General features: G+C 35.5%; 1 protein-coding gene and 1 long non-coding RNA gene across 3 annotated transcripts in view; one reads left to right on the top strand and one right to left on the bottom strand.

Annotated features, from left to right (window-relative positions):
• Positions 1 to 24,907, top strand: part of SGCZ (sarcoglycan zeta) — a 410,555-nt gene that overhangs the window by 64,569 nt on the left and 321,079 nt on the right. The window lies entirely within an intron of this gene.
• On the bottom strand, positions 17,100 to 18,845 carry LOC129643111 (uncharacterized). Its single transcript, XR_008710092.1, has 3 exons — positions 18,768 to 18,845; positions 18,361 to 18,636; positions 17,100 to 17,238 (listed from the first exon to the last, which is right to left on the bottom strand). It is a non-coding gene; the product is annotated as an uncharacterized LOC129643111 (long non-coding RNA).

Raw genomic sequence — 24,907 nt, 5'->3', positions numbered from 1 at the left:
TGTTCTCTCTCTTTTATTTTTTGCTGTTTCATTAATTTGTAGAATTTTTATGAATTTCAACAACGATCTTTTCAGCAGCATAAATGTAGCATGTTAATAACCTAAAAATGCTGTAGATACAGGCTGTCCAAAAGAACTTGGTAAAATGAAGGAAATGCTCCATTGTGCTCTGTTCACTAGTATGCATGTCTATCAAGCACTTGAAATACAGCCAGCATGATGGAGATACTGAATTTTAATTTTTTTCATTTTAACTTTAATTAAACTTTTAAGATAAAGTAACCATGGCCTCCCAGGTGTGCTAGAATCCCCCTGCCAATGCAAGAGACATAAGAGACACTGGTTCAATCCCTGGGTTGGGAAGATCCCCTGGAGGAGGGCATGGCAACCCACTCCAGTATTCTTGCCTGGAGAATCCCATGGATAAAGGAGCCTGGTGGGCTACAATCCATAGGGTCACAAAGAGTCAGACACAACTGAAGTGACTTAGCACATGCACACAACCTTGAATAAATTGTGGCTACTATTTTCAATAGCTCAGTGATAGATAGTGACATATCATTATCAAGAGTTATTGAAATTAAAGTAGATGTGTAAACACTCACAACTGAAATTATTCATCATACACCCAAAAATATCTATAAACAATTCCATATTTACCAAATTCCTGCTTCATGCTTACACTATCTTTTCTAATCCAGCATTACATAGTCTATGAAAAGAAGAGCTCATTGATTATATTGGAAGAGTCTGCTGAGAATTTTCATAACGTTTTGTTTTACATGAAATTTATGCACATGGTACTGACTACAAATGAATCCTTTCATTTTAGGAAGGTGCAATGGCACCCCACTCCAGTACTCTTGCCTGGAAAATCCCATGGATGGAGGAGCCTAGTAGGCTGCAGTCCATGAGGTCACTAAGAGTCGGACACGACTGAGCGACTTCCCTTTCACTTTTCACTTTCATGCATTGGAGAAGGAAATGGCAACCCACTCCAGTATTCTTGCCTGGAGAATCCCAGGGACAGGGGAGCCTGGTGGGCTGCCGTCTATGGGGTCGCACAGAGTCAGACACGAATGAAGCAACTTAGCAGCAGCAGCAATGATGAAATACCTTAGAATTTTGAAAATGATAAGACAGAGTTCAGAAATATTCATGAGTGCAAGTGGGCAGTTGACTGTGCTTGTGTCTCATAAATAATTGGCCAATGACCTTTACAAAAGTTTCTGCAACCACAAACTTCTTTCAAGATGAGGACAGAGTACAAGTTGCTAGAAGCTCAGTTTTTGTGTATGTGGTGTACATCTGTCAGAGAAGTTTTCCTGTTTCAGTGTGGGAGAGAGGATAGAAACCTCTTGAAAAGAAAGAGTTTACGTATGAGGAATCGGTGCAAGATGCCTTTCACACCCTCAGAACAATGAAACTGCTGGGAACAGTTAGCAGCTGTACTGAATATCCCGTGGGAAACCAAAGGACCCCAGGAGGTCAAGAAATGCACTAACCAGTTTGAGAATTAGATATGCATGTTTTTCTCAAAAGAAAATAATTTCTTATCAACTATGTGGAACTATAATCAGAGAAAAATCACGCAAATACTGTAATTCAAAGGTAACACACTGGAGTAAATGGTATTTTTAAATGTAGGTTTATAGTTTTTCTATGTAGTTGAACTCTTTGTGCTGAAGTTTCTTTATTAGTTTCTTTAATCTAGTTCTGAAAATGAGACACCTTTCCTCAAAGAGAAAACAATTACAGCTATTCTTACCTCAACTACTAAAATTATTTTGCCACATAATAACATATCTAGTTGCTCAGTCATGTCCTGCTCTTTGTGACCCCATGGACTGTAGCCCACCAGGCTCCTCTGTCCATGATTTCCCAGGAAAGAACACTGGAGTGGGGAGTCATTCACTTCTCAAGAGGATCCTCCCAACTCAGGGATTGAATCTGAGTCTTCTGCATTGGAGACAGATTCTTTACCATCTGAACCACCTGGGAAGCCCCATTTTTAGCAACTTAACAACAACAACAGCTCTAGAAATAAAGAAGAGGCAGAACACATCAAGATTATGTGAAAAAAATTAAGATTTCTGTGAAAGTCACTGCTCAATATTAATGGTATGCATTTATGTGGGATTAATTGCAGGCATGAGAAATTAGGCTAAGCAGGTGACAAAACAATAAATGAACGTAAGCTAGACAGCATAAAATGCACTGTTGCATTGCACACTCCTGTCAGAGTTTCTCTGTCAAATATCAAGATACTAGTTCAAATATGGTCAGAAACAACATCTTAAAATCTTCAAACGAAGCATTACAAAAACTTAATATCAATGCTTTAAGATTTTTTTTGATAACCGTACACTTTTTTTTTTTTGCCTTCTCTAACTTAGGCATATTTCTGTTAAAGGTATTAATAGTTAGAGTTTGTTAAAACACTCTGCACCCTATTTTCCTCCAATGCAAAATAATATCTTAAAACTAGATGTATACGATTTCTGGAGTCTCACATATTGTTTCACATTTTGCAAATGGCACCCCACTCCAGTACTCTTGCCTGGAGAATCCCAGGGACGGGGGAGCCTGGTAGGCTGCAGTCCATGGGGTCGCACAGAGTCGGACACGACTGAAGCGACTTAGCAGCAGCAGCAGCAGCAGCAACTGTGTGTACAACTTACTACCTCTCTTAGAGTTAATCGTTATTCAACAGTGATTGAGCTATTTAACATTAGCACGTAGCTAGATATTTCTTCCTTACAAAGGTCCGATTATTGGTGTTAAATTTTCTTTTTAATTTGTTGGTGTTTTTTTCTTTATGTTGCGACCAGCTAACCATATACAGAAACATATAAATGGAGGTATTTGCAAATCAAATTACAAGTAAAGGATCTGAAACAATTTAAAGACATACATAATCTTTTTCATAAGATACAGTAATTGCTTTTACATGTAAATGGTAGTACTTTTATACTACTCAGTTAGTAGTTATATATTAAGTGTGTGCTAGGAAGATGAAAGCTAAGTACAAAACAGGATATACAATTTTTTAAGAAAACATTTTGATTTACCTCAGAAATTTTAGAATCAGTTACAAGTAAGACAGAAGAAGACATTTTTTTTTTTTAATGTATTTCATGAACACAAAATAACCCTAATATCTGCCTCAAGAAGCACAGGGCAAAGACAAGTATAGGACTGAATTTGCAGGTTTCACCTGGCAAAAAATGAAGTTATTCTGTCATTTGCTAATAGGAAGTTATGTTGTGCTACTATCTACCTATCCATATAATTGAGAAAAAATGATAAAAATAAAGAAATTTTTTAAAAAGTCTATAGGAAAACATTACTATGAAAGTCTTAATGCTTTCTTCCAGAGATCAGGCACAAGACAATGGTGTTCCCACTCATCACTCATTTCGAGTAGTGCTGGAACTCCAGCCAGTGCAGTAAGGCAAGAAAGACATTCAGATAGCAAAGAAAGAGAGAAAACAGTCCTCATTTTCAGATGACGTGAATTTTCTATGAAGCAAATCCTAAGGAATTTTGAAAAGAATTCCTATATCTGATGAATCCAGTAAAATTGCTGGATACAGGGTAAACATTACAGATTGTTACTGTTTCTATATTAGTGGTGAACTTGCTTCTAATAATATAATGGCTTATTTTTAAATTGAGTAAAATAATTATATTGACTCAAAAACCAGACACTTAGGTGAAAATGTTTTTTTTTAAATGTACAGCATTTTCTATTGAAAAAGAGTGCTGATGAAAAAATAAAACAAGATATCAGATCAGTTCAGTCGATCAGTCATGTCCGACTCTTTGCGACCCCATGAATCGCAGCACGCCAAGCCTCCCTGTCCATCACCAACTCCCGGAGTTCACTGAGACTCACGTCCATCGAGTCAGTGATGCCATCCAGCCATCTCATCCCCTGTCGTCCCCTTCTCTTCTTGCCCCCAATCCCTCCCAGCATCAGAGTCTTTTCCAATGAGTCAACTCTTTGCATGAGGTGGCCAAATACTGGAGTTTCAGCTTTAGTATCATTCCTTTCAAAGAAATCCCAGGCTGATCTCCTTCAGAATGGACTGGTTGGATCTCCTTGCAGTCCAAGGGACTCTCAAGAGTCTTCTCCAACACCACAGTTCAAAAGCATCAATTCTTCGGCGCTCAGCCTTCTTCACAGTCCAACTGTCACATCCATACATGACCACAGGAAAAACTATAGCCTTGACTAGACGAACCTTTGTTGGCAAAGTAATGTCTCTGCTTTTGAATATGCTATCTAGGTTGGTCATAACTTTCCTCCCAAGGAGTAAGCGTCTTTTAATTTCATGGCTGCAGTCACCATCTGCAGTGATTTTGGAGCCCAGAAAAAGAAAGTCTGACACTGTTTCCACTGTTTCCCCATCTATTTCCCATGAAGTGATGGGACCGGATGCCATGATCTTTGTTTTCTGAATGTTGAGCTTTAAGCCAACTTTTTCACTCTCCACTTACACTTTCATCAAGAGGCTTTTTAGTTCCTGTTCACTTTCTGCCATAAGGGTGATGTCATCTGCATGTCTGAGGTTATTGATATTTCTCCCAGCAATCTTGATTCCAGCTTGTGTTTCTTCCAGTCCAGCATTTCTCATGATGTACTCTGCATAGAAGTTAAATAAGCAGGGTGACAATATACAGCCTTGACGAACTCCTTTTCCTATTTGGAACCAGTCTGTTGTTCCATGTCCAGTTCTAACTGTTGCTTCCAGACCTGCATACAAATTTCTCAAGAGGCAGATCAGGTGGTCTGGTATTCCCATCTCTTTCAGAATTTCCCACAGTTTATTGTGATCCACACAGTCAAAGGCTTTGGCATAGTCAATAAAACAGAAATAGATGTTTTTCTGGAACTCTCTTGCTTTTTCCATGATCCAGTGGATGTTGGCAATTTGATCCCTGGTTCCTCTGCCTTTTCTAAAACCAGCTTGAACATCAGGAAGTTCACGGTTCACATATTGCTGAAGTCCAGCTGGAGAATTTTGAGCATTACTTTATTAGCGTGTGAGATGAGTCCAATTGTGCGGTAGTTTGAACATTCTTTGGCATTGCCTTTCTTTGGGATTGGAATGAAAACTGACCTTTCCAGTCCTGTGGCCACTGCTGAGTTTTCCAAATTTGCTGGCATATTGAGTGCAGCACTTTCACAGCATCATCTTTCAGGATTTGGAATAGCTCAACAGGAATTCCATCACCTCCACTAGCTTTGTTCTTAGTGATGCTTTCTCAGGCCCACTTGACTTCACATTCCAGGATGTCTGGCCTAGGTCAATGATCACACCATCGTGATTATCTGGGTCGTGAAGATCTTTTTTGTACAGTTCTTCTGTGTATTCTTGCCATCTCTTCTTAGTATCTTCTGCTAGTCAATAGAGGATAGATACCATTTTCAACAAATAGCACTGGAGTAACTGAGCATTCATAGACATAAACAAACAAAAAACCAACCTTGACTTAGGCTTCAAGCACTCAAAAATGAACTAAAATTGATCACAGTCTAAGGATAAAATTTAGCCGTGTAAAACTTTTAGAAAAATACAGGGGAAAACATTTAGGAATTGCTGCTGCTGCTAAGTCGCTTCAGTCGTGTCCAACTCTGTGAGACCCCATAGATGGCAGCCCACCAGGCTCCCCCGTCCCTGGGATTCTCCAGGCAAGAACACTGGAGTGGGTTGCCATTTCCTTCTCCAGTGCATGAAAGTATAAAGTGAAAGTGAAGTCGCTCAGTCGTTTCCGACTCTTAGCGACCTCATGGACTGCAGCCTACCAGGCTCCTCCGTCCATGGGATTTTCCAGGCAAGAGTACTGGAGTGCGTTGCCATTGCCTTAGGGCTAGGCAATTTTTGGCTTGCCACCAAATCATGATCTTTAAAAGGAAATATTATAAGCTGAATTCATCAAAATGAAAAACTTTTGCTCTGCAAAAGAACATTAAATGAATCAAAAGAGAAGCTACTGACAGAAGGAAGATGTTTTCACAGCACTTACCTGAGAAAAGTGTAGTATTTGAAATATACAGATTTTTGTCAAAACTGACCACTAAACACACACACAGTAGAAAATGGACAAAAGACATGAAAAAACATTTTGATGGAGGAAATATATGGAGGGAAAATTGGCACATGGAAAGAAGTTAAATGTTATTAGATGTAAAGAAATGCAAGTTAAAAACCACAAGTATATCATTGCATACCTTCCAGAATGGCTACTATTAAAAAAAATAATAATGTCATTAGCAAATGCTGGCAAGAATATAGAGAAACTGGATTACTCATACATTGTTGGTTGAAATGTAAAATAGTAAGAAATATCTGGAAATTCATTTGCCAGGTTTTTTTTTTAATAAATGTGCAAAACTAAGCATTTAATTACCAAAGTAATTGCACTCATGGGCACTTATCCTAGAGAAATGAAGATTTATGTTCATAGAAAACCTGTACATAAATGTTTATAGTAGTTTTGTTTGCAGCAGTCGGCATTTAGAAATGGCCCAAGTGTTTTTCAGTAGATTGATGGTAAACAAACTTGGACACACCCACACTATGGAATACTACTCCATGATAAAAAGAAATTACTGATACATACAAAATCCTGGTTGAATCTCCAGAAAATAATGCTCAGTGTAAAAACCATCCCCCCTAAGTTGAAGTTTGTGTGATTCCATTTGCATAATATTCTTAAAATGACAGTTATAGTAATGGAAAATAAATTAGTGTTTGCAGGGATTATGAAGGAATGGAGTCAGGAGAGAAGCATGTGATCATAACAGACAATATGAGGGATCCTTCTGGGAATGGAAACATTCTGTATCTTTTCTGCTCAATATCAATATCCTGGTTGTGACTTTTTAGTAGTTTTATAAGGTGGATGTTATTGATGGGGAAGTTGAATAGAGAATAGAGTGTTCACAGGAACTTTTGGTATTATTTTTTACAAGCTGCTTGTAAATCTATAATTACTTCAAGATAAAATTTAATTAAATTGCCTATATACTAGAGAAAATATCTTCTTGAATTTATGTTTTGCTATTGCTAAAGTTAGTTGTTACGTTTATAGCAAATGCAAACATGCTTAATCTACAATAATAATTTTTAGAAAAGTAGAACCTGAAAATGTATGCTATTATTACAAGGAAAGAAATAGAGAGTTTTCCAAATTAACATTTTCAAACACAATAATAAAAGGTCAAAATTGGCACAAAATTCCTTTTGAGTGCTAGACTGAAAATAGTTCATTTTAATATATATTTTGCTTGCTTTCAGTTTTTTAGCACTTGTCTTTCATTGTCACCTAGGAACATAATATGTCTTCATCCCTGCTTCATTCATTTTGTTAAGTGACTGTTATATAACACTTTTTGGTTCAGTACTATTGCATCTAGGGAGAAAATTGATGTGTTTTATATTGTTTTCCTTGTTTGATTGTTCTTCCTGATTAAGCATTCACTTATTAACATACTTGGATGTTTCATATGTGCCAGCAGTGTGCCAAGAGATCTATCTAAAGCACTTGTCTCTGGTACCTGTGTCCAAATTAAATTTTAATGTTATTAGCAGTTTCAATTGCCATTGATTACAACATTCTCAAGTTTCACTGGGCTGACATGAGCTACAACAACTGTGACTAGTAATAGCTACTTGCATGAACAGAAGATCCCTGTAGGGAAGCTGTCATTAGAAACCATATGACTGCCAGAGAGCACTTCAATACGTCAATTCCCCAATGTTCTGTAGTCATCAAGACAAAAATCAAACTTTGTTTTCATAGTTTAAATGCACTATTAAATAACAAGAACCAAATTCCAACTTACTAATATCCTTTGAAGGATTTCACAGATTGTGCTACAAACTACTTTGTGTATAACATCATTGTGGAATGATTGTTATTCAAATATATGTTGTGACAGATTTCTTTCTCATAATGAATTTATCATCGTGGTTTTATTCTAAAGTTTCTTAAAGAAGAACTCACTCAGTGTTTTCACAACCAGTACTTCTTGAGGAAATGCAATATTTTAAACACTGTGATTTATGTTAGTGAGACATGACTGCTTTACAAAAAGCTAAAGTTGAAGAATGTAATAAAGCATATGCATATGCACACATAAATATATATATAACATAGTACATATAAGCACAATGGTGTATACACATATACGCACACACATATGTGGTATTTTTTAAGGCATTTGTAAACATAGATAATGAAATAACTGATTATTTCAACGATATAAGAGTCAACAATAAAAGAGAGTCAACAATAAAATCAATGTATTCTAAGTCAAGACTAATGAGTAGAAGACCCCAAAGGAGAGATACTTGCAAACACAGGGACAGCAAATACTGAATTTTCAAGACATGACAGTGTGTGAAGAAAAGTAGAGGAAGCTATGAGGTGTTCTGTTTTTTATGGATTCCTAACATCTAATGTTCTTTAATATCACAGATAATTTGTAACAGAATATTAATATATTTTAAAATATAATATGTTTCCCAACATGAAAATTGAAATACATTGAAAACGAACAAATAATGTAATAAAATATTCTCAAAATCATCCATCTTCAAAGCAAATCTTACCAAAGCACTTATTTAATTGCAAAAGAAAAACATTTTTTAATAAGTGATAGTGGCTAAGGTGCTGGAAAACTGGCTAGCTCATATACCATTATTGGAAATTTAAATTAATGTGTCCACCTTTAATTTCAAAGGACAATACCTCTCACTATTTGAAAGCAAGATGCATACCAAAAAATTTGCTTCTCACTATATATATATATATATATATGTATATAAACTCACTAATACATGCAAAGACATTTATATAGCAATGTTTATTGCATACTGGTTTATAATACAATAATTAGATATACACTAAATGTGCATTACCAAGGCTAGACACATCTCTTTTGATAAACCCTTAAAATGAATATATATATAGAAATGAGACGCCTTTACATTTGGAAATATGTATAGGTTTATTGAATATTTGTTCATGACAAATTGTTAATTGAAAACAAATATACAAAACGAGGGCACAAAATCTTATGCAGGAAATATAACACTCTTGATATCCTTTTTGCTATTGAAACTTCCTAATAATGCTAAATATTTTAAAATAGTTTTACTAAAACTTTTATAACATAGGAAGTTGTTTGAAAACCTCTGAGGCCAGAATACAGAAGCACAAACTTAAGAAAGCCAGTGAGTGCCGAAACCATCAGTTTGTCCTGAATATATCTATCATTCCCAGTGGCCTAGAAATTCAGGTTTCTTGGGGGAGGAATAAGGATGCATGAAGCAGTTTTAATGGAGAGGGCAACATGTCTCAGGCTATTGGCATACAGAACCCAGCAGAGAGTTGGGACCAATAATTGGATGGAGGCTTATTTACCCTAGAGATAAGCTGACCTTTTCACACTTGTCATGTTTATGGTTGTGTGACACATAAAAACACATTTCTTTTAGTCTAGTTTCTGTTTTCAGGAAACAAGGAAATTTTAATACCTGAGTTGTATGCTGTTTATTTGAAATAGTCCATAAGTCATTTCCCTAGGGTATAATATAACAGAGAAAACAAATCGAACAGAAGTTATATTTTGGTAATTTCTGTCTGTGAGCATGTATATAGCAAAAGTACTATTTTTAATAAGTGTTAGATCAACATATTTTCTCTATCTCCATATATATATGTAAACATATATGTAAATATTAATATATGTGTGTATATATTTACTCACATAGATAAATCTACCTAAATTTTATGCATATACTTATAAAATAAAGAAATATAAATTTATTATATAAATATATGTTTCATTTATATATTTTAAATAATATATATGTATGTGTATATAGATAGATAGATAGATATACACACTCCAGTATAGAAAATGTATATGAAACTCCAGTATTTTGGTCATCTAACATGAACACCAGACTCATTGGAAGAGCCCCTGATGCTAGGAAAGATTGAGGGCAGGAGGAGAAGAGGGTGTCAGACGATGAGATGTCTGGATGGTATCACCGATGCAATGGGCATGAACTTGGGCAAACCTCGGTAGATGGTGAGGGTCTGAGAGGCCTGACATGCTGCAGTCCATGGGATTGCAAAGAGTCGGACACAGCTGGGTGACTGAACAACATATATATATGCTTACAAGCCTTGGCAAAATCCTACACTGATGATAAAAGTAAAGCAGAAAATTAACTTCATACCAGCTCCTAGTTATCAAATTCTTACCATATTCTTGAAAGTATTCATGTTCTTCTCATTTGAGCTTTTATAAGGCTAGATATCATTCCTATCCTACAGGTGAAGAATTGAAAGAGAAATTAAGTAATTTTTCATCTAAGGAATAGTTAGCAGAAACAGACTTCAAAAATAGGTCCTTTTATATCTCAAGTCTTTTTCACAGTGCCAGCTTGGCTCTTTATTTGATGACATCTCTGATACTATTGTGGCTTCCCTGGTGGCTCAGACGATAAAGCGTCTGCCTGCAATGCAGGAGACCTGAATTAGATCCCTGGGTCAGGAAGATCCTCTGTAGAAGGAAATGGAAACCCACTCCAGTACTCTTTCCTGGAAAATCCCATGGACAGAGGAGCCTGGTAGGCTACAGTCCATGGGGTCGCAAAAAGTAGGACACGACTGAGTGACTTCTCTCTCTCTCTCTGATACTGTTAGCATCAGGTGATGGCCTATAATAGTGTATTTCTAATGGTTGTTAATTTGTACTATAATTGAGTACTAGTGGTACCATTATAATATTTTCAGTTCGGCATATCATTGTTATTAAGTAAAACATCACTCTTAACCATCTGGATTTTCTGACTAAAAATAACCCTCTGAGAGAAATGCATGGGCTTCTCTCACATCAGCACCACTCCTAAAATGCTGTTATCATTGCCCATCAAATCCAAAACACTTGAGCTGTAAACTCCTAAAATATTGAAAATATGTCCCAGGTGGCACCTTGTCAACAGCTTCTCAACAAACAATTTTGTTTCTTGAGTGACCACTAACAGAATAATGAATTTTATCCATTTCTCTACTCCCTAAAAATACATTGGGAGGGTGTGAAAATCGTTTAGGCCATTGACTTTTACTCAGGGGAAGATTATTTATAATACAGCAAAGTTACTGCATATTTTAATTGAAGTGTTCTGGCAGACTACCTATATCCAAGGGCATCTTTCTAAGGCATTATTGAAGGAGACTGGTTTTATTTGTTTTCTGTTAAATCACTGACACAATCTAAATTGGACAAATCTTTAAATGGCATGCATCAAGTATACATCTAAAAGACTAGATTCTATTCCTGGGTATCACCTAGATTGAAAAAAAAGAAAACTGTAGACCAACTTTCAGATTTATAGAGCTGTTTTATGATGTGTATTATAGATTATTTTAAAGAGGGACATATTTAGGAACTAATTAGTCTAAAATAAACTGTAGTATAATGGTTTATAACCAAACACTATGAACTTATGAGGTTTCATATTTTTGCTTTAGTCTTTGAAAATGAATTTCCTCCAACACAACTGCTTGTTGAAATAATTTTTCATGTTGGAATTGCTAGTAGTGCTTATGTTCTTCTAAGGTTATTATTACTATTTGGATTTTGATCGTACAAGCAGATTTGTGTATCACTGAGAAAACTTAAGAGAGTGGGAATGTGAAAATCTCACCAAATCTCAATTCAGATCTGGGTTCTACTCTTTACTGTGAAACTTACTATGTACCCTTGGGTAGGACACTGTGTACAAAGGGAAATTTGAACTCGATAAACTTCCCTCATATACCCCTGATGGTAAGACTTAACGAGGATACTTACTAACAATATAAATACCCAGGACTCATTCCTCACTTACAGAAACATAATCTTCAGGGAAGGGAGCGTTTGAAGATCTGTGTTTGACAAGCACCTAGAGGAGTCGTTAATGAAATTTGAGAAGCATGAGGTTAGACAATCTCTAAAGTTTCTTAAAGTTCTTAATTTCTTACATTGTAAATATTATATTTTGAGAATCAGCTATGATTTACCTATTTACAAGGAGCTATAAAAGAGCAGGGAACACACCAAAAGAAAAAATAGATAGATGTATTGGCAGGTGAAAAGGAATTTTTGATTTAGTTAGAAAGTTTTGCATAGGTAACTAACTGATTAACCTGCTTGATGTATAAACCACATTTTTATATTTGAACAATTAATCATTCAACTTCTGTCTGTTTCCACTGTCTCCTATTCAAGGCCAGCTCTCTGCTTCCTGAGCATTTATTTACTCAAATAATTAGGGATCCAGCATTTTTCCAAACAGCGTGGGAAATACCTAAATATCATGAAAAATTCATTAACATGCCTAAATTTTAGTTGTCATTATTAATGACAACTGATTTATTAATATGTCGATGAATGCATATAGCCTGAAATGTGTCTCATGCCAGGAGTGTTTCTGACTGAAATCCCAGGTTCACAACTTGTTTTATTTATCCTCAAGAATTCAGCTATTGTTTTCAACTTTTATCATACAAAATTTAGAAGCCTTTCAAATTTTTTGATTATTATTAATAATCTATAGACTATGCTGATATTCTCAGATAATCAATGAGTACCCTGTCCTTTGAGAGTGAAAGGAAATGGACCTATTTGAGCATTTCTCCTAAAATCCCATTACTATTGGTGGGGAATTATGTTATCTTTGACTCCAACATCTTTTTTAAGAACTTGGATTAAGTTAAATATAGTATTTTTAATGTCCTTTTCATCTGTGAGTTTTTCATATTACATTGTAGCTCATTTTTTTTCACTCCCAACATAGAATTTGTGCAGGCCTGTTTTTATTCCAATATATAATATTTAGCACAAAATCTGAAGAGTTTGAAGATTTAGGGCAAAATAATAAGCAACTTAAAATTTAATTAGAATATTCCTATTTTATTTTATGGGTATCCCAGGTGGTGCTATTCGTAAAAAAATCCACCTGCAGTGCAGGAGATGCAAGGGATGCGGGTTCAGTCCCTGCATCAGGAAGATCCCCTGGAGAAGGAAATGGCAACCCACTCCAGTATTCTTGCCTGGAGAAACCCATGGACAAAGGAGCCTGGCGGGCTACAGTCCATGGGGTCGCAAGAGTCAGACACAACTGAGTGACTAACACTTTCACTTTCTCTAAAAAACTTGCTCTCAGCTTTTTTTTGGCTCTTAGGAAGGACTGAGTCTATTCCTCTTTGTTGTGCAGTCTCTTTAGAATGTAACCTTTGGGCCTATTGTGGAAATACAGTTGACAACAAAATAAGCAAACAAGCAAAAACCTCTCCACAAAGTAGAAGAGAAATTTAACAGTTTTATTGCTGAATAAACATTACATTAGAATGTGATGTGTATCATAGGCAATCCACTAAAAGAATCGCAAGGACAGAAAACCATCACATCCTCTTACATAATCAAGCAGGTAGAACCCATTCGTATATTTTCTCAAGGTAAGCAATAAGTAGTCCTCAAGGAAGAAGACAGCATCATTCATTACACATAGTTCCTTCTAAATTCACCTGGTAATTCGGGCAGCCATCTGTGTTTGTTAATTGCCTTTATCCAAAAGAAAAATAAAATTTTCATATATTTGTAACAGGAACTAGCTGACTCCCACCTTCCCACAGAAACTGAATCATAAGGCACTGTCTTCCTTTTTGTTTACAAGAGGTGGTTCCAGAAATGTTTCAGAGTTCCAAAAGATGATTTCAGGTCCCTAAGAAAGACATTCCTGGCTAGTAAAGCTGGAAAAAGTTTCATTTAGGTTGTGCAAAAATTTACATACATCTCAAGAGAGCAGAGAAGAATTCATAACTTGTGTTCACTTTATTATTTATAGTTTTCTACAGTTAAATTCTAAATTTCCTAAATACTCTAAGAAAAAAGAACAAGAATTGCTTTCCTTTTTTGAACCTGAGAAGATTGAATATTTGTTTTTCTTATTTTAAATATATATTTGCTCTACAGGCTTCACCCGTCAAAGTGGTTTGTCATTGTGTTTTAATAACCAAAAGAACATTATGGCATAACAATATGAGGTAAAAGTGACTAGAGACAGTAGTAATTTAAATTTAATTTTTTTTCTGTTAGTAGATTACAAGCCAATTATTTAGGTTAAATATGCAAAACATCTGCTGTTATAAAGTAGAAAGTTTTTTTAGTGTATTGTCCAGAGAGCAAAGATCAGTTTTATATTAATATTTGTTGAAATTAGAAAATCTTTACATATCACCAAAGCCAATATCTTTCATTTTTCTAGTGTGAAATAGTCATTAACAGAACTTTAACTACAACTTAACTGTTTTAATTAGAATTTTTTATTACTACAGCATTGTCCCTTTTATTTTACTTTTGTAAAAATATGGTTTTATGTAAGGGAGAATATATATAATGGTAAGCCCAAAACTTATTAGGTATTTGTAAGTATAAAATTATATTTTTTAAATGATCCAAAAGGAATTTCTACATCTTAAGGTCTTAGCTTCGTATTCTTATCTGCATTGGAAACTATTTTACTAGATAAATGAAGTAGAAATAGTAAATTAGTTACAGTTATTAAAATGTCCTCTGATATCTTAAAAAGTTGCAATGATTTTCTAATTATTAAGAAAATTGTCATTTTTCAGTACTAATGGCTGGAAGTACAGATTGCACCTAGTTAATATGTCTTACATCTTCTAAGCAAGTAAATTTAAAGTTATTAAATTTAAAGTTTTAAATTAAGCTTTAAATTTAAAGTTATTACCCATAATTATCCCTTAGTTTTATTTTTTTAGTCGTTCATTTGGCCTATCTTACATTGTCTAAATTTTGGTAAAACATGGAAAGCATCAGTTTTGAGAATTAGATAATATTGACATGCCTCTTTTATTTTGGTACTGTCCTTAGGTTAAACTCTCTGCAGTTGTTGTGTTTTACCTTTATGATATAATACATATAAAATTCTAATCCTGTATTACTCCATGTTTTAATCTCTCTCCACTAGATTAAAGTTGCCCCATTCATCATCTTCTGAATGCAACAACATTTCACTCACCTAAAAACGAATCATTGATTTCACCAACCTGTAGAGCATTTAAACACTCTTGAAGCCGACTGTCCTTTTTGGGTATAATTTTCTTTCTCTGTATTTAATTTTGATTGCCAACAAAAGGGAAGGGATTAGAATTTTATTTTATTTTGCATATTGATATTTGTCTCTTTTTTTTGGAGTACAGTTGTTTGGGTTTCCCCGGTTGGTCAGCAGTAAGAATGCACCTGCCATGCAGGAGCAATGCAGGAACAAGCAGTTGATACTGCACAAGGATTTTGAATGTGCTCTGTTGACAACAGAAAACCTAGTATTTGGATTTAAGTGTGCTTCTCTTGTTTTCAATTAATAATACACATTTTATTTGAAGTTTATGCAATAATAAGACAAATTAAAATATCTAATTGTCTCTTTACTCTGTGGGTCAGCCCTAATTCTGTTTAAGCATACACAAATGCATTTATTTAAATAGTGTAGTGAACCCATTTTCATTTTATCTTAAATCAGAGTATATGAAGAATATTATTCAAATAAATACTTCTAGAAGAGTAAAATCTACTAAAATAATTTAGTCTGAAACTTCGCAATCAACTTGGCAGGCATTGCAATGTAATCTGTTTTAACTAGAAAGGTGCTTTGCTTGAAGTCATGCTCCTCAAACAGATCTTGGATAGAATTCCACTGAGGAGATAAGCCCACAATGGCATATCCCTGGAATTTAAATTTTCCCAAAAGATTTGGGGAAATTAATTCATAGCTCTTGTAAAAATGAATATTCATAGTTCAAGTGGTGGAATAGAAAATAAGATTAACGTGCTGAAGACTCCATGAGTTTCATCTCTAGGGTTTTAGTTGTAGCAAGCAGAGGTTTCTTCTTCTCTGTCTTTAAGTATACTTCTGTTAAAAACACAGTGTTTAATGCCTTTAGTCACTCATTACTTGTTTTAAGTTTCTGCTAAGTTTTCTGTTTCATTCATTCACTCACTTAACAGATATCTTTTGGGGTCCTAGTGTATGCCAAGCACTGTTCTACACGATGGAAATAAAGCAGTGAGTAAAAGAGCTGGATATCCTTGGTCTCAAGGAACTTATATTCTAGTGATGGAGAGAAATAATAAAAAATAAATAAATTCTATAGTATGCTAGATACTAATATGTTCTTAGGAAAATTAAGATGAGAATGGGTTGCATTTTAAAGGACAGGTATCACTGAGAAAGCAAAGTATAAATTAAGACCTAAAAGAGTTGAGAGAGTGAGCCATGTGAAAAACTTAGGGAATTGCATTCCATCAGAAGGAGCATTAGCAAAGGACCCGAGACAGGAATATCTCTACTAAATTATAAGTACAAGGGAACGAATGTGAACTTAAAAATACAACAGAGTAGCCATGAGCTCATTTTATTCAGAGTCTTACTGAAGACTATAGCCTGGGAGAAAGCCTTTAAGTAAGGTCTAAGGAACTCCTCTAAAGAGGTAGGGGAGGAGCCAGTTTGTATGTGATTGTTTTGACTAGAAAATCCATATACTCAACATAAAATAGTGGAGTACACCTTTTTTGAATTGCAAATTCAACAAGATAGGCCATATTTTTATCATAAAGGGCAAAGATTTTTAAAGTATAACAAGAAACTAACAGAGAGGTTGGAAGGAAAAGGATGAAAAAAAGCACACTACATAAACATCAATCAAGAAAATCCATACATTTACAATAAAATTGAAACGTTAACTTCAGAGATTAGATACACTAGCACAAATAGTCAGAATTCATTACAGTAAAGGGGTCTGTCCACCAAAAGTATATTCTAAATCTAAATGAATGCCCCAAGACATAAATTTTGTATGTATGCTATATTTACATCCAAATATTTATTAAATTAAAAAGTAAACAAAAAAGAAAATTAAATTCTAAAAGAAACACAACATGAGAATCCATTTCAGCAAATGATAGCAATATGAAGTTATCAGACATATGATAGATTTATAGGAGATGCCCACCAGGCTCCTCTGTCCATGAGATTTTCCAGCCAAGGATACTGGAGTGTGTTGCCATTTCCTTCTCCAGGGGATCCTCCCAACCCAGGGATCGAACCCAGGTCTCCTGCACTGCAGGCAGATTCTTTACTGACTGAGCTACAAGGGAAGCCCAGACAAAATAAATATAGTTGTAATTCAAGTCACCAACACCAAAAGCTAATAGTAAAATCATTAGAAAAATGACGCCCCAAATCCCAAAATATTGTCAGCAATCTGACATATGCCAGTGTCTACAAATAAAATGAGATATATATTTATACTACATGCTTAGAAAATATGAGTCATAGGTGATATTATTGGATGGGGATATGAGGATAAACCACAGTTATGTACAGTGGATGAGAAATTAAATGGCAATAGACATTTGGAGAATTATTTAGGACTGTTTTAAAAATATGTATAGGTATCTTGTGACCTAAATATTGCATTCTCAGTATACATTCAAATTGTGACACTTGGTCAAAAACATGTCTTTATAGTGATGCCATTCATGTACCGTTGATCTTTTGGTAACAGGGTATTGGTATCAGTTCTCCAGGGTTGGATAAGTGAAATGTAGTGGATTCATTTCATTTGAAACTGTGTAGCAATTAGAGGGCAAGGAAAAATGAACCCAAAAGAATCTAAAGCAATGTGGTAACATATTAAGAACACTATGCTGTGTGAAAAAATAAAGTTAGAAATGGAATTAGGTTTATGTTATTGTTGTATAGTCACCCAGTCATTTCTAACTCTTTGTGACCCCATGGACTGTAGCCCACCACGTTCCTCTGTCCATGGTATTTCCCAGTAAGAATACTGGAGTGGGTTGCCATTTCCTTCCCCAGGGGATCTTCATGACCCAGGGATCGAACCTGCTTTTTCTGCATTGGCAGGCAGATTCTTTACCACAGAGTCACAAGGGAAGCCCCCAGTTAGGTTTATAGCACAATACTATTTATGAAAGAATATGTACATTCAGGCTTATACACATGACATGCTGGGAAAACAGCTTTTCATATTTTGCAAGAATTCTTACAGGTTCATGGGCTTATATCAACAATATTAGGATATTAGCAATACTAATGTCCCTGCCTATAGCACAGGAATACAGAATAAATGGAAAGAAATAAATAAGACTAGAAAGAAACTTGCAGAAAACTATGATCATATCACCTGAACTAAGGAGTATGATTAATTCAGTTCTTTGCAACTGTGATAGAAAAGACTTATACTTACATTTCAAGTAAATCCTGGATACAGCACAAAAACTGATTTAGCTAAAGAACAGAATAAATGCAGAGAGAGCAGATGAGAAGTTATCATAGTAGCCCAGGTGAGAGATGATGGACTTGAATCCAATAATGATCATGAAGATAGAAAGAGAAAAATAGAATCAAGAAGTACAGGTAACATCTGACAAAACTTGATAATCAAAAACTAGAATGTGAGGGAGAAAGAAATGTTAGTGATGGTTTCTTGATGATTGATGTAGGTAGAAGTTGGTTTCATTCCCTGAAAAAAAAAAATAAGGAACATGGGAAGAATATCAGCTTTAGAGATAGAGGCATCTGGGATCTGGCTGGTTAAAATATCATGCAATCGAATTTTTCCAAATCCATTCAAGAAAACCAGGAGAGTTGAACCTTGAGACAGAAGAGATGTGATGGTGGCAATGTGGCTCGGAAGTGTGCTTGTCTCTGGGAAGGTTAGTTTGATTTGATGCAAAGGGTGGAACACTTGAATGGAAAGAGCTTTCTTTCCTTCCCATCGTCTTATTCTATTTGAAGGATTAAATGTGTGAGCTTTATTCATGGCTGCAAACTTGGATAAGCTATAACATAGATGTTGTTATTGTTGCTTAGTCACTAAGTCACGTCCAACTCTTTTGTGACACCATGGACTGTAGCCTGCCAGGCTCCACTGTCCATGGAATTTCCTTCTCTAGGGATTCTTTCTGACCCAGGGATTGAACCCACGTGTCATGAATTGGCAGGCAGATTCATTACCACTGAGCCACCAGGGAAGCCCATAAAATAGGTAGAAACAGTTTAAAATGAATGCAACTCACTTAAGTTACCTCCACGCAACTGAATTCACTAAAAAGTTGTTGAATCCTTTCAGGTTTGAGTAATATGATATTCACTTTCTAGTAATCACTTTATGGAACTTCTTCTCAAAAAGTATTTGCATTAGTAAAAAGGGAGTATAATTTTGTAATGTGTTATTGTTCAGCTAAGGACAATCCTTATTCATTGACCCAATTTATTACATCAGATTGTTTGAGTGATATTACATTTTGAAATTAGCAAAATTTTTAAAAAGTTATGATAGTATAACTGTTTATGTAGCACATAAAACTTATTTAATTCATGTTGTTCAGCCCAGTTTTATCTGAATGCATCTGCAGAACAAACATTTTACACATATCTTGTTATTAATTTACTTCAAGAAAAATGTATTTACCTCTAGCTAGCTCTATCAAATTAAGATCATGTCTAGATTTTATTCTCAACCAAAAATGATTGTACTAATTTTTACAAACATTAATGATGAATTGTAATGACCCATGGTTATTTATGCCCAAACTGTCTTAGATTTATTGGACAATTCCTAAGCAACTAATGGCAAGAGTTTTATTATTCTACAGTGAAAAAGGATTTATAGTATCTAGGCTTCTGACATATTTTTGAAAATTCATTTCTATATGGGTCAAAATTTAAATGTCAGTGATACACGATCCAAATATATTCTCCAAGATGAGCTATTAAAATGAAATACCAATGAAGTTCTCCAAGACACCAATTTATAAGCTGTATGTGCAGCAGCAGGTTAGTAGACCAAAAGCTCAGGGTAAAGATGAGTGCTTTATATCCTGACTTCTTTTCCTTAAGATGTTTCTCATTTCTAGTAACCTCAAAAATGTGTATTTCAAGAAAAGGAAAATGTACAAAAATATATATATAAATTTAGAATATATTGATATCAGTTTTACTTTATTATTAAAGCATATAATAAAATTACATTTTCAAGATTTTATAACTCCTTTTTCATTGGAGACTGCACAAATTCTTGCAGGACCCAAGGGCACTGTTTAGTGTATTGCTAAAATATTGTCCTGCTGCTAGTAAGAAAGCTTAACTCTCAAATAACCTCAGAAGATCTCTGTATACTCACCTCAGATGAATACTACAAACATTTCACAGGAGCATGTAATACACTGAGATCATTTATGTATGATGTTGCTAAGTCGCTTCAGTCGTGTCCGACTCTGTGTGACCCCATAGACGGCAGTCCACCAGGATCCCCTATCCCTGGGATTCTCCAGGCAAGAACACTGGAATGGGTTGCCATTTCCTTCTCCAATGCATGAAAGTGAAAAGTGAAAGTGAAGTTGCTCAGTCATGTCCAACTCTTAGCAACCCCATGGACTGCAGCCTACCAGGCTCCTCCGTCCATGGGATTTTCCAGGCAAGAGTACTGGAGTGGGGTGCCATTGCCTTCTCCAATGTATGATGTATTGTCCCTTAAATGATTTTATCTTTCCATCCAGTGGTGTGTACATGTATGCAGGTATCTACGTGTCTCCACGTGGCTGTGTGTATGTGCTTGTGTTGTGCTGTGTGTTCATCAAAGAGTGGCCATTAGGGATTTGGAGGAGAAAGGATCATGAGCTTGTAAACCTACCTACATGATCACTGTAGGAAGTGTACCAAAAGTGGTCAAAAGTAGTTCAACGAAGTCAACAAATTAGACATTAAATGATTTTCCTCCTGAATCAGAAAGAAGTCTTCAGGATCAAGAAAGATGAAGAAATATAACCAAAGGCATGAGTTAGATCTTAAAAATTGATGAGTAGAGTGAATCAGAAATTCTTTTAAAGTTTTTTAATATCTGATGAATGTGAGCATATTAAACTAGCAATAATAAGGTTGTCAATTAATTAAGAACAGTACTTAAGTTCTCAGCTAATAGAACAGACTTTTATAATTTTCTACTTTCATTATTCTGTCTCAGAAATGACTTGCTAAAATAAGGGCTTTTTCTTTCTTTTTTTATTCTCTTTCCAAATAATCTTAACAGAGCTTCATTTAAAACAATGAAATATGTTATGTACATTAATGTAAAAAAAAAAACATTGCTTTCCTGAGTTATTTGAAACACAGCCTGGTCTATAATAGTCATTCAATAAATGGTTGATGAATGATCAAATCAACAGATTGAGTCCATGAATTTTATCTTCATATGAAAACTACTGAGTTTTTATGCTCATCAGAGAGGGATGTGGGAGAAGAGGTGGGAATAGGAAGAGATGAAGAGGAAGGAAGAAGTGGAGAGGAGGGGATAGACTGAGACTAAGAGAAGAGAATCAGCAGCTTCACTTTGCAGTATATTTTCTACTCTGTCATTGAGCCCACTCCTGGACCAAGTGAAACCTGTACTTTGAAGCGCTTAGCATCGTGCTCAAACAATATTTTTATTTCCAATGCATAATATGAAAGGTCAAAGATATTCTATATTTTCATGCTACAGTGAATAGCAATATGATACACAGAAGGCATATGGACTGGAAAGCTGTTTCATTTATGTAAAATATGGGTAAATTCATGTAAGCAAGATGTTAGACAGGGTCAATAATCAATCTGTGAAATGTAATCAAATGTATTCTGTGTACACTAAAGCCTCATAAAATGCCAATTACAAGTATTTTCAATAGTTTTTACATCATTGTTTCTTAGTATGTATGCTTTGTGTATAATAAAAATGCAACTAATTTAAGCCTTCTTCTTACCTTCCATTTCTACACTTCACTGCCATCTATACACACACATCCGCACACACTGACCAAAATTCATTCAGATGGATAAATAGAGTCTTTAGGGCAAACAGTTTATTTAGATTAGTAAAAGTGTCATGCAAGTTAGATTATATTTGTAATTCTTTTAATAAGAAAGATCTTGATTAATTTTTAATTTTATTTATATTTTGGGCTGCACTGGGACTTTGTTGCTGCATGTGGGCTTTCTTAGCTGCGGCGAGCAGGGGCTACACTTCATTGCGGCGCATGGGTCTCTCTTGTTGCAGAGCATGGGCCCTAGGCAAGCAGGTTTTAGTAGTTGTGCTGTGGGCTTAGTCGCCCCAAGGCACGTGCGATTTTCCTGGACCAGGGATGGAACCTGTGTCTCCTGCATTTGCAGGTAGATTCTTAAACACTGGACTACCAGGGAAGTCCTTGCTTAATTCTTTGAGGAGATTATTCTGTATCCATTTCATAAATTTTGTGGCCTCTGAAACAGATTGTCCAGCCATAGGCACAGTGATGAAGCTAAGTAATAATTTAAAATGAAGTTTTTCAGATCATTGTTCTCATTTCAATTTTTAATGCAACCATAGCCTCTTACAAAATGGCATTGTTAACCTAATTTACTGATAATGAACTTTTAAATAAGATGAGAATTCTTCAAGTAGTGCTACTAATTTTTCATATTTAATAAAATTAAGAGCCTGAAATAATGGACATGTTCTATACAATTGAATTCTATCAGTATTTGAATTGAATTTACTATATTATGGACCAAATTCCCTCTCTCTATATATATTCCCCATGACTTATTTTATAGCTGATAGTTTGGACAGCTTAGCCCCCTTCACCTGTTTTGTTGCTTCTATCCGGCTTCCCTGGTAGCTCAGCTGGTAAAGAATCTACCTGCAGTGCAGGAGACCCAGTTCAATTCCTAGGTCAGGAAGATCCCACTGGAGAAGGGATAGGCTACCCACTCCAATATTATTGGACTTCCCTGGTGGCTCAGTTGGTAAAGAATCTGCCTGAAATGTGGAAGATCCACTGGAGAAGGGAACAGTTACCCACTCCAGTATTTTGGCCTGGCGAATTCCATGGACAATATAGTCCATGGGATCCCAAAGAGTCAGACATGACTGAGCGACTTTCACTCACTCACTCATTCTTCTCCTCTCTGGCAGCAAAACAAAACAGAAACACTCAAAGATAGAGAAAAAAGTCTTATACTCATGTTTCCTGGTGGTGTTAGTGATAAAGAATCCCACTGCCAATGCAGAAGATACAAGAGATTCTGGTTCAATCCCTGGGTCAGGAAGATACCCTGGAGTAGGGAATGGCAACCCACTCCAGTATTCTTGCCTGGAAGACTCCATGGACAGAGGAGCCTGACGAGCTATAGTCTATGGAGTTGCAAAGAGTCGGACACGACTGAGTGTCTGAGCACTTCTACTTAACTGAGATAGTAGGAACTATGATCTTAGAAAAGACCAGAGAAAGTCAGGTGAGTCTAGCATTCATACATCTTTTCAAGTTGAGGTGTTCAACCCTCTGGATGAAGCAGCTGAAAAACTAAGCTGTGAATTCAGGAGACTTGGGAATTAAGGGGGAGAAAAAGTGTTTTTTTATGAGATGTCAAGAGTGGGGACCCAACCAGATGGTCTTGGAATCCAAAGGACTGTGTCCTAGGAAAAAGCTTTGCCTTTTCCAGATGTTGTAATAGGTGAAATCATGTAATATTTTCAGATTGGCCTTTTTTTTTTTCACCAAACAAGTTCCTCCAAGTTTTTTTTTCCATGACTTGATAGCTCATTGATTTTCAGTGCTGAATAAAATTCCGTTGTCTGGATGTACCACTGTTCATTCACCTACCGAAGGGCATCTTGTTTGCTTTTAAGTGTTGCCAATTATAAATAAAGCTGGTAGAAGCATCTGTCTACAGATTATTTTGTGAACACACTGTTTCAACTCTGTGAATACATACCAAGGAGCACAGTTGTTAGATCCTATGATAAGGGTATATTTAGTTTTGTAAGACAACTGCTAAACTGTCTTCCAAAGCAGCTGGACCATTTTCCATTCCCACTGGCAATGGATTAGTTTCTGTTGTTCCACATTCTCACTAGCATCTGATGTTGTCTGCATTTCATTTTCAAGGTTTCATCTACGTTGTTTTCTTAATACATTCAATTTCTAAAATAAATTTTTTCAACTCATCCCCTACCTCCTTTTATGGACAGTATTGAGTTCCTTGAAATCTTCAAAAAACAAAAACAACTCCAGGAAAAACAATACATGAAGCAAAAAAAAAAAAAAATGCGTTACGTCACTCAGTCGTGTCCAACTCTTTGCAACACCTTTGGAATTCTCTAGGCCAATATTCTGGAGCGGTAGCCTTACCGTTCTCCAGGGGATCTTCCCCACCCAGGATTGAACCCAGGTCTCCCGCATTGCAGGGGGGACTCTCTACCAGCTGAGCCTCAAAGGAAGCCCTAACCACATACAGAGAGCAAAAGATTGCAGAATAAAGCAGTGAAACTGAATTTATGATGATGGAAACCTCATTAGCTGAATATATTCCAATAGCTGCAGAGGAGGTATGGCATTTTATCATGTTTCCTTCTTTTTTACATTTTTGAAAATAAGATAGTCTGGAGTGTTATGTGTTGTGCTGAAAATTCAGAACTCTTCAAAAAGTTGTTTATCATGTTTAGAAATGTAGGAAATTCAGACCTAATATTTTCATGATTATGAAACCACAGTATATTCAGGCAAGCAGAACCATTCATTAGTCTGTTGTACATATTGTCTTAGGTTTAGTAGTTGATGAACTATGGGAAGAAAACAAAATAGTGTAAAACTACTATGAGGAAGTATCTAATAAAAATAAGATAATTGTGTCATTTCTACAACCAAACTCAATTTAGAATACTAATAGGATATAAAAATCACTAGCTTGTAACACAACTCACGGTGCTAAGAGGCACA

The sequence above is a fragment of the Bubalus kerabau genome, chromosome 2, assembly GCF_029407905.1.
Source record: "Bubalus kerabau isolate K-KA32 ecotype Philippines breed swamp buffalo chromosome 2, PCC_UOA_SB_1v2, whole genome shotgun sequence".
Lineage (NCBI taxonomy): Eukaryota > Metazoa > Chordata > Mammalia > Artiodactyla > Bovidae > Bubalus > Bubalus kerabau.
Note: the sequence above shows the minus strand (reverse complement) of the source record. Positions and strands in the feature narration are given on the sequence as shown.